Below are 14,400 nucleotides of genomic sequence, written 5' to 3' on the forward strand. Positions count from 1 at the left end.
ATCAAATAACATAGATTAAATTCAGTTGTTATTTCTTATATTATTAAGTTAGATTACTTCTAAACATAAGTCTCGATATAAAAATGCATTTTGATGGTATACTGTTGTGTATAAAGTATACATATATTTTTCACCGTCACAGTCTATAAGTAAAATAATTGTTATAGTTTGTATCATTATTCGTTATATGACCTTACAAACGATTCCCAAATGACATAGAATTGCTCCAAGGCTGCGGAAATGGATAAAGCAAACAAATGATCCGCGATTAAACAGTAATATGATGCCTCGGATAAAGACCAATTTCTCACGATGCAGCACCCTGTCTGAGATGCTTTGCGTAATTGTTCGTGCTTTTTCAGTATTCTAACCAAACAGCTCACTATGACTTAGGCAATGTTTATCATAATAGATAAAAGAAATTTACATAGTATTACATAAATTTATGTAAACTTAAAGAAAGCATCTCGATGATGGCAAGACGTCGTTAACGTCGTTGAAATATGATCCCCGTGCGCCGGGTTCGTGTAAGTGACAGTTTTTGAGGTGGTGTAACTCCTGACTATATAATCATGATCACGTCAAATTTGCAGTGCAGTTAGTAGAAAGATTACGACTTATAATGACATATTTCTTGTTTTACTTCATGAAAGTATATTAAAGCTAGAGACAAAGTCTGCGTTATTTTTTAACATCACTTGTATAAGACTTGTACAAGGACATGTTCCTTCATATAGGATATTTCTCGCGGACAAAATAGTAACAAATTTCTAAAAATCAATAGTTAATGATGTCGATATTTCAAAAAGGTGACATGATTAAGAATGCACAGAATACACGTAGGACACAAAATTGTAATTGTAACCAATTTATCTTGCATTTTTTATCAAATTAACACATTTACAGAAAAAGAAGGAAATTGCAGTCAATTTGGATTCAGTCGTAAGACAAGTTTTAAATAACCATTACTTAAACGTAAACGATCTCTATCTTTTAGCATCAACTTCATTACAAATATATTTTTCTAAAACTGCTTTAATCATATATCATATAACGACAAATATCATTCTTTGATCCTTCAATAACGAGTAAATATTAGCTCTGTGTTGACATAGGTGAGGCGGAATTATTAACTGTTACAATAAACTGTAGAAATTCCTATCATGGAGAATTTATCGAGATGCAGTTGTCTCCGTGGCTAAGTGGTTACGGACGATGACTTAAATCACTTAAATAATTCACAGATGTTGAATCGAGCCTCGCTTTGGGCATAGAATTCTTCATGAGAGGAAGCCATCCTGCTTCCTTACGGAAGGTCGATGGTTCTACCCAGGTACCCGTCCTTGTTGAAAAAATGCCTAGAGGGGCACTTTTGGTCTTCCTGTACCATTACAAAAACCTGGAGAGAAGGCTTATGTCATATATATATGTCGATGTGACGTTAAACTCAACAAAAACAACAATTATCAAAATACGGACTATGTTAAAAGGTGAAGTTTTACATCAATGTATATATAGATTAGTAGGTTTCTGTCTTAACTTAGTTGTACTACAATGCAATGACGAGATTTATCAATATATCAAACTTTACAAATTGAAATACTGTTACAAGTTTTGTTAGATTTCCAGTAGGCTTTTATTTTCGTTACAATTCTGCTAGAGCAACAAGCAGACAATAATCAGTAAAATGCGCAGAATTTCAATTCAAAATTTCTCTTGATCGAATCGTTTTAGTGCGTTTGAGACTAAGTTATTTTGATAACATGGCATCAGACACAATTTGCATTTTGATGCGCTTGGATTTGGATTATGCATAACTAATGTTTAAAAGAGATTATTTAAACCAGTTCGGCTTTTCTTGTTTGCGTGGTGAATGCAAATACCACTTGTTTGACATGGGAAATTATTAAAACACAGCATTTTTTTTATATTTTGTATTAGGTGTAATTAAATCATAACTGACGATAACAGTTGTTTATTACAATTACCATTAGTCTCAGATTCTATTGATTACAAATAACTTTACACTGGTGCACAAAGAAGCTGTCTGTCGGATACTGTTCTTAAGAATATCGTCATTGGTGACCTTATATGTGTTTATTACAATTTCTGTTTAAATTTGAAATACAGTCAACATTCAGTTTACCAAACTTGCTTGACTTGAAATTCTGGCTATCTTGAAGCATTTTGAAAGTCTCGTGAAATTACATTCACACCGTCACATTCCACATACAGCTTTTTCAGTTGCGTCAAAGTAAATTTGAAGTTCCGTCCGTCATATATAAAATACATTAAAACTATAAACAAAATGAATTTCAAATTACTATGCATTCTCTGTACATATGTATGGTGCTACGGCAATAACTTTACTGAAAAGCACCAGCAAAATGTAAGATTGTTAAGTCGGTTGTTTGTTTGTCTGTTTTGTTTTTACGCCGTTTTTCAACAGTACTTCAGTCGAATTTCAGTTATTTTTGGAGATCGAACTCACGGCCCTGTTCTTCGATCTGTTAATTCTGCTGCTAAAGAACTGTCATTTTATTTATAAGAATGTCGTCATCTCTAAAGTTACAAACACAGAGAGCAGAATATAGCTAAGCGATATCCTAAACTTCAAACGGAATTTTCGTAAGTTAAGAATTTGCCTGCTTTAACAATGTGTCGTAATGGATGTATTTTGTCCGAAAGTCCATAATAAACAAGAGTGTCAGAATGTCACAATATACGCCCGTCATGTAGATGTTACAGTAAAACATCTTCTGTATAAGTTTGGTAGACAGTAAGCCCAAACAATGAAATATCCAAATCTAACAACCAGGTTGACATTTTTCAAGAATAAGCTATTTATAGTAGAAACAAAGGGGAGTAAGTCCACAAGAAATGTATATTTTGTTTTTCTAAGACCACGACAATACCCCTTACCAGGTAGAGATACCTTAAAATACACCTAAAATTTGAAAGTAACATCTCTGTTGTTCCAAAGTAAAAGTGGTCTTGGGTTTTCCCTACGGTCAGAAATAAAAAAGGTATAATATAGAGTATTCATAATAACAACAAAGGGAAGTTAATAAAAACAAATCTTAGTCCTCACAAAAATCCTTACCAGGTAGCGATAGGTCAAAATACACCTATAAATTGGATATAATATGCATGTAGTACTACTGGTCTTGATATTTCCCTACGGCAAGTAATAAAAATATTACCTTATAAGCTATCTATAGTAACAACAAAGGGAAGCAATTCTAAACTAGGGACCTGTTGCTTGCGCGTGACACTCTTATGATAGTGAACAATTGTGCCAAATAACATCAAAATCCTCTATTCCATGTATGAAGAGGAAATGTGACATTGACTGTGACATTGACCTTAGACCTGGGGACCTGGATCTTGCGCAATACACTCCGTTTCATAATGATGCGAAGTTACATCAAAATCCCTCTGTGCGTGAAGAAGAAAATGCTCTGGACAATGTCATTTTTGAATTTGACATTTGACCTGTAAGTGTGACCTTGGCCTTAGACCTAGGTACCTGTTTCTTGCGCATGACACTCCGACTCATGCTGGTGAACATTAAATTTTGTGCCAAGTTACATCAAAATACCTCCATGTATGAAGAAGAAATGCTACGGATAAAGTTTCTGGACGCCACCGGGCGTTTCAATAATACGTCATTTAGACGGGCGTATAAAAAGTAATAGATATTCAACCTTTTAACATCAGTTCTCTAGTTACGACAAATTGAATTCAAAAAGCGAAATATTAAAGTAAAACGTTAATTTATAGTAATTTTCATAAAATAAATCTTTTGTAATCCTCAAAGAAGCGTTGAAACTTAAGTATATTTCCCTGATTTGATAATGCTATGGAATGAACTAGTATAAGATAAATTACATATCGGGGTTCAGTTCAAACTGATGTATGTTTCACTACTTACCAGAGGGTATATGTAAGATACATTCTTGCAACACAGTAATATTCATTTTAGTTGCAAGCATGTAGCCTCGACATCCAAAATGGCAATAACTATTCCAAAGTAATCAAATTAAAGGAACTAATAGGTCTTAATTTTTAAAAGTCATTATCGCTTACTTATAGGTAATCTCCATAATTACGCCAATCAAATACTCGTAAACGCTGTTAACCAACAATTAACGTTTCTTCAAAGGCTGTGTATAACAATTTATGTCTTGGCAAAACAAGTTAAGGTTTTTCTTTTGAAATAACGAATATTCCTAGTCTACGCATTATTATTTATCACGCTTATGTCATTTGGTGCACATTCTTACGACTTTAAGCCATAACAAATCTAACAGCATAGCATTTTATGACGAAAAATCCCAACTGCCTTTGGCGGGAGTCGAGCCTAGGTCACTCAGGGTGCTAATTTAATGCTCTAACAACTCAGCCAAAGGGTCGACTGCCAGACGCAGCTTTCAGAGATTGGCTTTAAATGTACAGGCTATGCGTAAGCGACCATAACAAAGAGTCGCCTCTATGACGCAGATGTCAGAGATTGACTTTAAACGTACAAGCTATTTGTAAGCGATCGTAACAACATATCATTTGAAAAGTCATAACTGTATAGAAACTGCTGTTTTTTATGCTGTTTAAATTGTCTACACGGAAACATTGTTTTACAGTCAATCTTTTAAAGCGATCCGTGCATTTTTAACGACTTCCTGTTATCATATCCATATTCCTCGTAAAACATGTACGTAAAATATTATTTGGTACATGTATAAGCATTATTCCAGAAAATTTAATTTTAGACAGTTAAATTATCTCAAAAGCTTCTGGAATGTGCTATATAATCACCATTATAAAACTTTAATGTCGGTTTTAATTCTCTGTTGTTACTTTTCTATATCAGATGTTTTTTTATATGAAAATTACATGTCAATGCATGCATTTGAATTACTCACTCAACTCAAAACACTACTAACTCTTTGATATACCGTCGAAAAATCAAGCTATGAAAACTATATCATACAAAAAACATGTAACTGAATAAAGATAATAGAATAACTCTTGCTAATATTATGTGATATTAAAATAATGAATACGGAACGACGGTTTTTACAGAGTATATGATGAGATTGTCAAGATTTATAATAAATGCCACATATTAAATAAAAATCAATACATTGGCACTACCGGTTTGGATTTTTAGCTTAGCCAAAGGCTCATGGTGAGCTTTTGTGACCGCTTAATGTCCGTCGTGTGTCGTGCGTCGTCCGTCCGTCAACATTTTCTAAATAAATCTTCTTCTTGAAAACCACTGGGCCGAATTACACCAAACATCACATGAATTATCCTTGGGTGGCCCCCTTTCAAAATTGCTCAAACAATTTAATTCCATGCAGAACTCTGGTTGCCATGGCAACCGAAAGGGAAATTTTTTAAAATCTTGTCCAAAACCGCAAGGCGTAGAGCCTTAATATTTGGCATGTGACATCATCTTATGGTCCTCTATCAAGATTGTTCAAATTGTGTCCCAGGGGTGTAAAGAGGACCCGGGGGTCACAGGTGTTACATAGATTTATATAGTAAATTTTTTTTAAAATCTTCTTGTCTAAAACCACAAGACCTAGGCCTTTGATATTTGGTATGTAGCATTGCCTGGTAGATCTCTCACAAGTTTGTTCAAATTATGCCCCTTGGGTGAAAAGAGCCCCCGCCCTAGGGGTCACTTGTTATAATTATGAGTTATGTAGGAAAATATACTTCAGAAATTATCAGATCATATTTCCAAGACAGTTTAATCATAATTACCTGATGACCCCAAGTGATTAGGGATCACTTGACTGTGACCTTGACCTACCGACCTACTTCCTTGTTTTTTAAGATACAGCCCTGAAATTTGCATGACATGTACAGTTTTGCTCACCAATCTTAAAACTGACTTTTAGTTACCATGAATGTGACCTACTGATCTACCTTCTTAATATTTTAGCATCAGTTTGCCATTTGAAACATGTGGCTCATATTACTCATGTGAGCGATCCAGGGTCATCATGACCCTCTTGTTTCAAAATTAACCTTTATTTAAAATCGACTGAGGATGAAGTTCTTTAGACTCATATATACTGCGAACAGTGACTGGTTTTACGTTTTTGACCAGAACTAGTGCATTTGCATGACTATGAGAGACCGCATTCAATGTCGTGTTTCGTAACCAAGAAATCGCCCAAGCTCCACCACAGTAGAACTGGGCTTGCATTTGTAGTACACGAAATGCGTAATGATATTATTACAGCTTCCCTATATAAGTTTCGGGGTCCATATTGCCTGCAAAAGATAAACGGAAGCGAAATAACGTTAAGAAGGAAGGTTTGGCAAATCACATAAATTGAACAGCCGCTAAACCAGTCAGGCACGCTTATCTCATTTATTAATTTCAATAACCTGTTTCAGCTGAGTATCACCGATGTTTTATACACGAGATACCATTTATCGAAACATTGACAGAACGCATTTGTATTAGAATAAATGATCAATTGTTTTGTCGATAAATGTAATACTTTACGGAACTGATTTATTTAAATTTTTGATGGTAAAATAATCTTTAATATTTAAATTCAAAGCAATATAAAGTTTTATTCCGTTGTCTCACTCTTCCAGTAAATACCGGGATGAATTAAATCCAACCCTCATTTGTCATTCACATTTCCCACAAACAGTCTGAATTTCGTATGCATTATCATTTATTATATGACTTAAGTGCCTTCCAATATTAACAGACCCGCCCGCTTAGCTCAATAGGGAGGGCGCAGATCTACGGATCTCGGGGTCGTGAGTTCGATCCTCGGGCGGGGCGTATGTTCTGTGTGACGATTTGATAAAAGACAATATGTCTGAAATCTTTTGTCCTCCACCTCTGATTCATGTGGGGAAGTTGGCAGGTACTTGCGGAGAACAGGTTTGTACTGGTACAGAATCAGAAACACTGGCTAGATTAACTGCCCGCCGTTACATAACTGAAATACTGTTGAAAGACTGCGTAAAACCCAAAGAAACAACAAACAATATTTACAAATTAACATGTTAAGTTTTATGGGCAAGGCATTCCAATAAAATACTGCATAATAGCTCTTCATGTTTGATTCATTATACATTCCCTCCCAAAAATTACCTTTGTTTTCAGTGTTAATTTACAAATAAGTAATGTATTTGTTACGATAATAATTGTACGGAAGTAATTTTTTTTTCAAAACAAGAATAACGTAAAGCTAAACGCCCACAGTTTGAGTGAAATTTTCATTTCCACCAGGTTTGGCATAGGATTTATATATTAAGACACTAAAGATGATAAACTAGGTGAAAACAGACTTTAGATATTATTGAAAATGAAAGAAAAATGTAAATTTCTGCATTAATTCATACGCGTTGCAACGGTTTACTACCTTCTGTGCAATATTTGTGGTTATATTTAAGAATACCTTTCAAATATCGTATGCCAGTAAGTTTGTACCACTAGTCACTTTCAGAGTACTCACATCTTTATGGATTTTAAGGGATTTTTCAATTAAAATATCTAAGTTATAACTACAAATTTCAATTTCTTGACTTAGACGAAAATCCAAGCCTAAACGACATATTATATAATACATATATAGTACGAAGATGAAAATCAACAACGTTAATACTTCTGACTTAAAACTCAAGTACTCATCTTTAAGAAACTTATTTATACTCATTTGTAATATTGTCCTATTTATTTACTCGATACAGTGTATCTCACCAGTTTTTTAAACATTAAATAGAGAGAGAGAGAGAGAGAGAGAGAGAGAGTATGAGAAAATATATGTTCAATCAGTGTCAAAAGTTTAATTATAAACCCGAGCGCTTTCGGCTTTTTAAAAAAGCCTTTTTCAAGGGTAGCATAAATCAAAACAACACAATGACGGCGTAAATACCGCCTGTGTAGTTCGATATATAAATGCTAAATGAACATATCGATCAGATCAGGTGAATTGATAACAGGTTGAATGATAGATGAAAATAGCGGTTTTATAAAAATAGAGCGTTTTTGATTGGTTCCCTGCATTTTTCCTGAGGATTTTGTTTTTTTTGTTTTGTGTTTAACGCCGTTTTCAACAGAGAAAGCAGTGGAAAAAGAAAATCTATGTTATGGTCGAGGTTAATTAAAAACTATGTCAAATTGCCTGAAGTGATGAAAGAGATTTATATATCTGCTAAAATGAAATACTAGTATCTGTGTTATTTAATCTCTGTAGGGAAAATAATGCTTTAGCAGGCTGATCTATTCTTCCTTATTGATGCCTATAGGTTGTAAGGTGTTGAGACGACGGATCCAGTAGGTTTCTCTTTCCTTTCTTTGCTATCCGTCCATCTGTCATTAAATTCAATGCAACATAGTAGGATATCCACAAAGGTGTGACCCTCCATGTTAAAATGTTCAGCTACCGGCGACCGATTGAATTTGCGTGTTTTCCAGTTAGATCTGTGGAGGTTCATTCGCTTTGCTAGCGTCTGTTTTGTTTCCCCGACATACTTTTTGTTGCACTTCTTGCATGTCATAAGGTATATGGCAGTTTCTGTTTTGCAATTAGCCACTCCTTTAACTGCAGATTTACTTCCATTGGAGGAAAGGAAGGTGCTGGTGCTTGGCATGGTAGTTTATGTTTGGCATCTTGGGGCACCACAAGGACCTGACTGGCCTGAACTGGTTGTGTCTGTAGCCGACTTGACTTTGGCCCGAACAAATATGTCTCGCAGACTTTTAGGCCTTCTATATGCAATGAGAGGTTTCTCAGGGAACATTCGACTGAGCCTCTGTGATGACTCAATTGTAGGCCAGTGTCTGTCTACAGTTGCACGTATATTTGGCAGATTTGGATAGTACGTGGCCACAAAAGGTGTGCGTTTGTTTGATTCAGTTCTTCTGTGTTTGTATTGTAGCAGTTCTTCCCTTGAGAATGCATGTGCTTTTTTCGGTAGCAGCGAGAATGCAATCTGAGGAATAGCCTCTTTTTAGAAGGTGTTTTGATAGCTCCTCTGTTCTTTCTTGATCCGTTTCTGTGTCTGAGCATATTCGGCGGATTCGCAGTGCCTGACTATAGGGAATGTTTTGGCAACAGTGTTTCGTATGACAGCTTGTGGTGAGAAGATACTGGTGGGTGTCGGTAGGTTTTGAATACAGGTCAACAACAATTTTGTTATCTTCAAGCTTTGATACTGTGTCAAGAAACATGTGTCTTTCATTTGAAACCTCGCTGGTGAACTTTATAGATGGATGAAAGTTGTTTGCATGGTCAAGGAATGTTTGTAAAGATTCCCGACCATGAGTCCATTGCATATCTACATCGTCTATGAAGCGTAACGATAGAATCTGATGCGGTTTCAAGGTGACCGTCGAGAGTAATTGCCTTTCAATATATATCATCTGAAAGAGCGTGTGATTACGGGAAAAGTGTAAATAGCTGGGTCCTATATGATTTATTCAGAAATGCTCCCACACCAACTAATAAATCCTTCAACAGGAATCCCTCAATCAATTCTGTCTTTATATCCTAAGAAATTCATAGCCCAATGCGGGATATTTAACAGTTTGAATAGCTATATTTTCCATTTGATTAGTCATGACGTGAAAATAGAGCAATCTTTCAAAAAGATATTTTAAAGATCTAAATTTCTCAGTATAATATATTTTTGACGCCATACTTAACATAACAAAAGACAAATGTTCAACCAGCTTAGTCCGAGTAAACATTGATAATGGATATAATTCTGCATTCGTTTTAATATTGACTTAAACTTTATTGTATACATAAGACCTATGACTAGTTCTGTTTTATCTTACATCTAACAAGAGATGAGACTCAAAAGGCGGTTAAAATATGTAAGATTTTCAAAATATATATATCATAAAAAGGTACACATCTTTGGAGAAGTTATCAAATAGATGTCGTAATGTTTCATCTCACATGATGTCTTTGAATCACTTATTTGTCAGTGCTGTATGTTCGAGACCTATTCGGGTGTATTTTTCATAATATGAGGAAACCATTCCTCTGTCAGGCCGATGGTTCTTTTTAGGTTCCCATCCGTGTCTAACATAATGTCTTCCTCCACATTCCACATGACCTATAATTGTGTTGATGTCACATAAAGCCCAACGGAAACATAATTTAAACTATTCCAACCTTAATATAACATTAGAACAACGATCCGTATCAACTTTTCTTGAACGTCGTTTGAACTAAATCAACGACTTCAAGATATTTAATATTTCATTTTTTAAAGGTCATTCTTGTGTCTGTTTAAATTTAGCTGAGGCATTATGACAATAGTACAAAAAAGGCTGAACGCCTCTTTTAAAAGTTTTCATTGACTTAATCGTTAATTTATCTTGTTTACGAGATGAATAACATGGCAGCAGACAAACAAAATTTGCATTTTGAAGCGTTTATGTTTTGTTTATGCATTCCTTATTACAATATTTTCAAAACAGATCATTTATTGACAAGCTTTATAGTTTGCGTTTTGAATGTAAATACAACTTAATGGAGAAAAGTCATATACATTATACTTTATAGTATTTGTATACTAAAGAGAGTCAGTGACGCATTGGTTATCAGGCTGGACTGTAACTCTACCGATCCGATCTCGACTGGAGAAAATAGAAGATTAAATTATCTGGCTGTATATCGGTACGTTTTTTTTTTTGTTTTGTACATGTAAAAATCTGTCACTTCATATTCATTCTGGTTTACTTTCTAGACCTTCGCCAAGTCATAAACTTATTTACCACAAGACACCTATACCTTGGCTTTAAACTATCAAAAAGGAATGTTGAGTATCATAGAGCGAAAATTAAGTGCAATATAGTAAAGTGCTGCATTTTAGAAATCGCTCCGCTGAACAAAGACCATAATTAATTTAATCTTATGTATAATACTTTTCACGAGTGAACTAATGGTCATGTTGGTCAATGATTAATGTCCTGATTTATGCCTAAATGTGCTAGAACTATGGAATATTGTCAAAACGTTTTATTCTCGATTAATATATCTTTTTGAATTATTAGAATGTTGACAAACATTAGATTCATTTTAAGCATGCTTGTAAGGAAAATCGTTCGATTATGGTATTTGAGTTTTCATGTTAGTAAATTCAATAAAAAAATATCAGATTGTTGGTGTCAAGCAGTTTTAGTATTTATTGTAAAAATAGCTAAAGGGACGTTTTAGCGACGAATGTTGTTCGTCGTCAGCAATCATGCAATTTATAAAATTAAGAACGCTATAGCAATTTCATTAGGCATGTGTTACTGTATATAAATGTAATTAATTTAATATACTTTTCATTTTTGTAGTTCACGAAACATTGCCGGTAAATCGACAAGACCTTAAACGTATCATTCGCAATATATAATACATCATAATAATAGCATATTATGATTTCCATTCATAATGGGTTGTTTAGCTCAAAGGGTTGATCATTATCCCTCTACTGGCGTTGTCCGTCTGGCTGTTCGTGCGTCCGAAATTAAAAATGCTCATTATTCAAAAAAGTATTTCAGCTAGAATCCCCAAACCTCACATAATTATTAATTAGCGCATGACCTTTGCTCACAAATTGTATTATCTCACATGACTTAGTAAAAGCTAAGTTTGAACCCTTAATTCGGCAAATATAGTTGAAAATGCTTATAATTCAAAAAGAAATTTAACTACAATCATCAAACCTCACATAAGAATTAACTAACACATGACCTATGTTCACATAGAGTATTGTCCCGATTGACTAAGTAAATGCAGAGTTTTCCCCTTTATTTTGGGGAAAATGGATTTTTGACTGCTTCTAGGTAACGTTCTGATGGATCTGCATGCAACTTTACACAAATATAGATAAAAAATGGCGGTTGTGCAACAATATCACTTCATTAACGTCAGAGTTATTGATCTTCATTATTAAGCTAACATTATTTAGTCCCATATAACAAAGTTGTCTATTGATTGATTTTTATGAAGTCTAACAGATATAACTGTAGGGTGGCGGTACATGCATATCTTCCATCAGAATCTCTTCAGTAACTGCAGAATTATTGCCCTTAAATTGATTTAAAATTCATATATTTCCTCAAATCAAAGTAACCCTTTGATTAATCTACATGACACTAAATACAAACATGCATCACTCTTAAGCAGAGTATTTCCCCATGATCTGTGTATCTGAAAATTAAATATCTTTCAAAATATAGTCTCATCATTTTCAAAACAACTTATTCGGCGGGGGATATAAATTCACGGAAATTCCTTGTTATAAATCGATGAAATTTATATTTATTAAATTTCAAGGTTTATCAGAATGTATGAAATGTATTATTGTCAACAATTGTATGCATAGTTAAAAGAAAAGTTTCGTTTTTACTATTTTCTCCTAATTCGATCAAGACTGATATTGAAATACAGATTATGCTAATCTTCATGCATTAGAGAAACATAATTTGCATAATGATGCGATTATATTCGATTTGTGTATGGGATATTATTAACTCCAGATTTTGAAGTTGATTTAATTTAAATTTCTATGATGTTTGTAGTTAATTGGCTAACATAAGGCTATTCTATGAAGATCAATCTGACATACTATAATGTATTAGATAAGCAGATAATACTTACATGTAACAGAACGCTCAATAAAACCAAATCAATCTGCAATTATTTTGTTGCGGATGTGCCATTTTTGCGTCTGATGATTTTTAACGCCACTTCATTGGCAATATCTGAAAAACATTTTCATTTGTCAAACATATTTGAAAAAAGAAAAGAATTCGGTGTAAATAGGATTAAAAATGTGTTATGCTGATATCAGTTTTTTTTTACCGCTTCAAAACGATATTGAAAAATCACAGAAGAATAATTCGAAATGAACCTGAACAGAAAAAAAAACATTGGGATGTTTTTAAAACATCTTGATTATTGTGTAAATGGATCGAATATCAGAAACACAGGTAGGTATTTTACTATGCTATATCGTCATCATTTATTAAAATATTAAGTATGGCAACCGTGTGTAGAAATAACAATAGAAAAACATAGTCTGTGCCTATTTGAAGAATACTGTGGAAGGTTATGCCATGGAAAGTTACCTCGTGTTACATGTAAGCATTCTCTACAGTGTTGTTCAAATTATAAATCTGGCTTTAATCAGTTTCATAGCCAATATAAGAGAGTCATTGCATCCATGCCAAAATAACATTTACACAAATTGCAAATATATTAGTTTACCATTCACATTAAAGTGAACCATTTGAAAGGAATAAAACGATGCTATAAAAGATGCCTTACTTTCGAAACAACGTTTAGGCCCGCCTATTCATTAGCGTTACTTTTAAACCTTATGTACTGATTAATGTAATGAAAGTTTATGTGTCATGTTTATTTAGCTTTGCGAATTTCTAATTCACATGTTGCGTTATGTTTAAGTTAGTAAGTAGCTGAAAATATACTGAGATGAATTTAAAGACATGTGCCAGTATAGTTTAGTATACGCACTTTTTTGACATATCAAATACTAATTGCGAAGTATAGACCGTACGAGAGTTCTTCCGTACTCTGATTTTTTTTTTGTAAATGTAATGGAATTTATACATGCACCGGTTTCGAGTAAAAATGAAAGCAATGTCTAAGAATCATTGGAAACAATGAATGACGGTCGATTTTAGTCATAATACTGATTGACAGCGAATGCTAATGACCTTTGGGATGCAGAGAGGTATTTAGTTTGTAACCGTTATTTTCTATCGATTCTCCTTGAAACATGTAAAACTATTTAGGAAATTAGGACGAGGCTCGCCGTCTTCACTGATCACCTGCTGCTAAACAAATAATATCAGATATTTGGTGTAATAAATACTTCAATGTTACTGGCCGTTATTAAGTCCGTACTCTATAAAATAAAACAAGTCAGAGAAAATAAGATTGATTAAAAATATTGGAAAAATTATATTATGATGTTTCTTTACACGAAAATTACTTCGAATATGACCTTGTCACAAAGTTGTTCCAGTTCACGTAATTTACACTGCCATAGGGAAGTGGTAAGAGTGTCTGTATTAGTTGTTAGATGTCCTGGATTCGAGTCTAGGTCAGAGCTAGAATATTGGCATTCTGTTGCAGTATCTGAAGTGTGTTTTTACTATTCAAGTTTTTATATATGTTTAGCTAACAGTATAATGAATCATTGTGTAGCAATTCAATGTAAATGAAAAACGCTTAAATCCAATATATTATTCCTTTTGATGTTTCTTCTCTACATGTCCAAGAAGAGTTATATTTTCACAAATTTTTCTTTTATATGAAAATATTACCCGTGCATACATTGTAACTATACACTTATGGTTAAAGTATTACAAAGAATTTGAGAAAAATT

This window comes from Mercenaria mercenaria, chromosome 7 (assembly GCF_021730395.1).
Source record: "Mercenaria mercenaria strain notata chromosome 7, MADL_Memer_1, whole genome shotgun sequence".
NCBI lineage: Eukaryota > Metazoa > Mollusca > Bivalvia > Venerida > Veneridae > Mercenaria > Mercenaria mercenaria.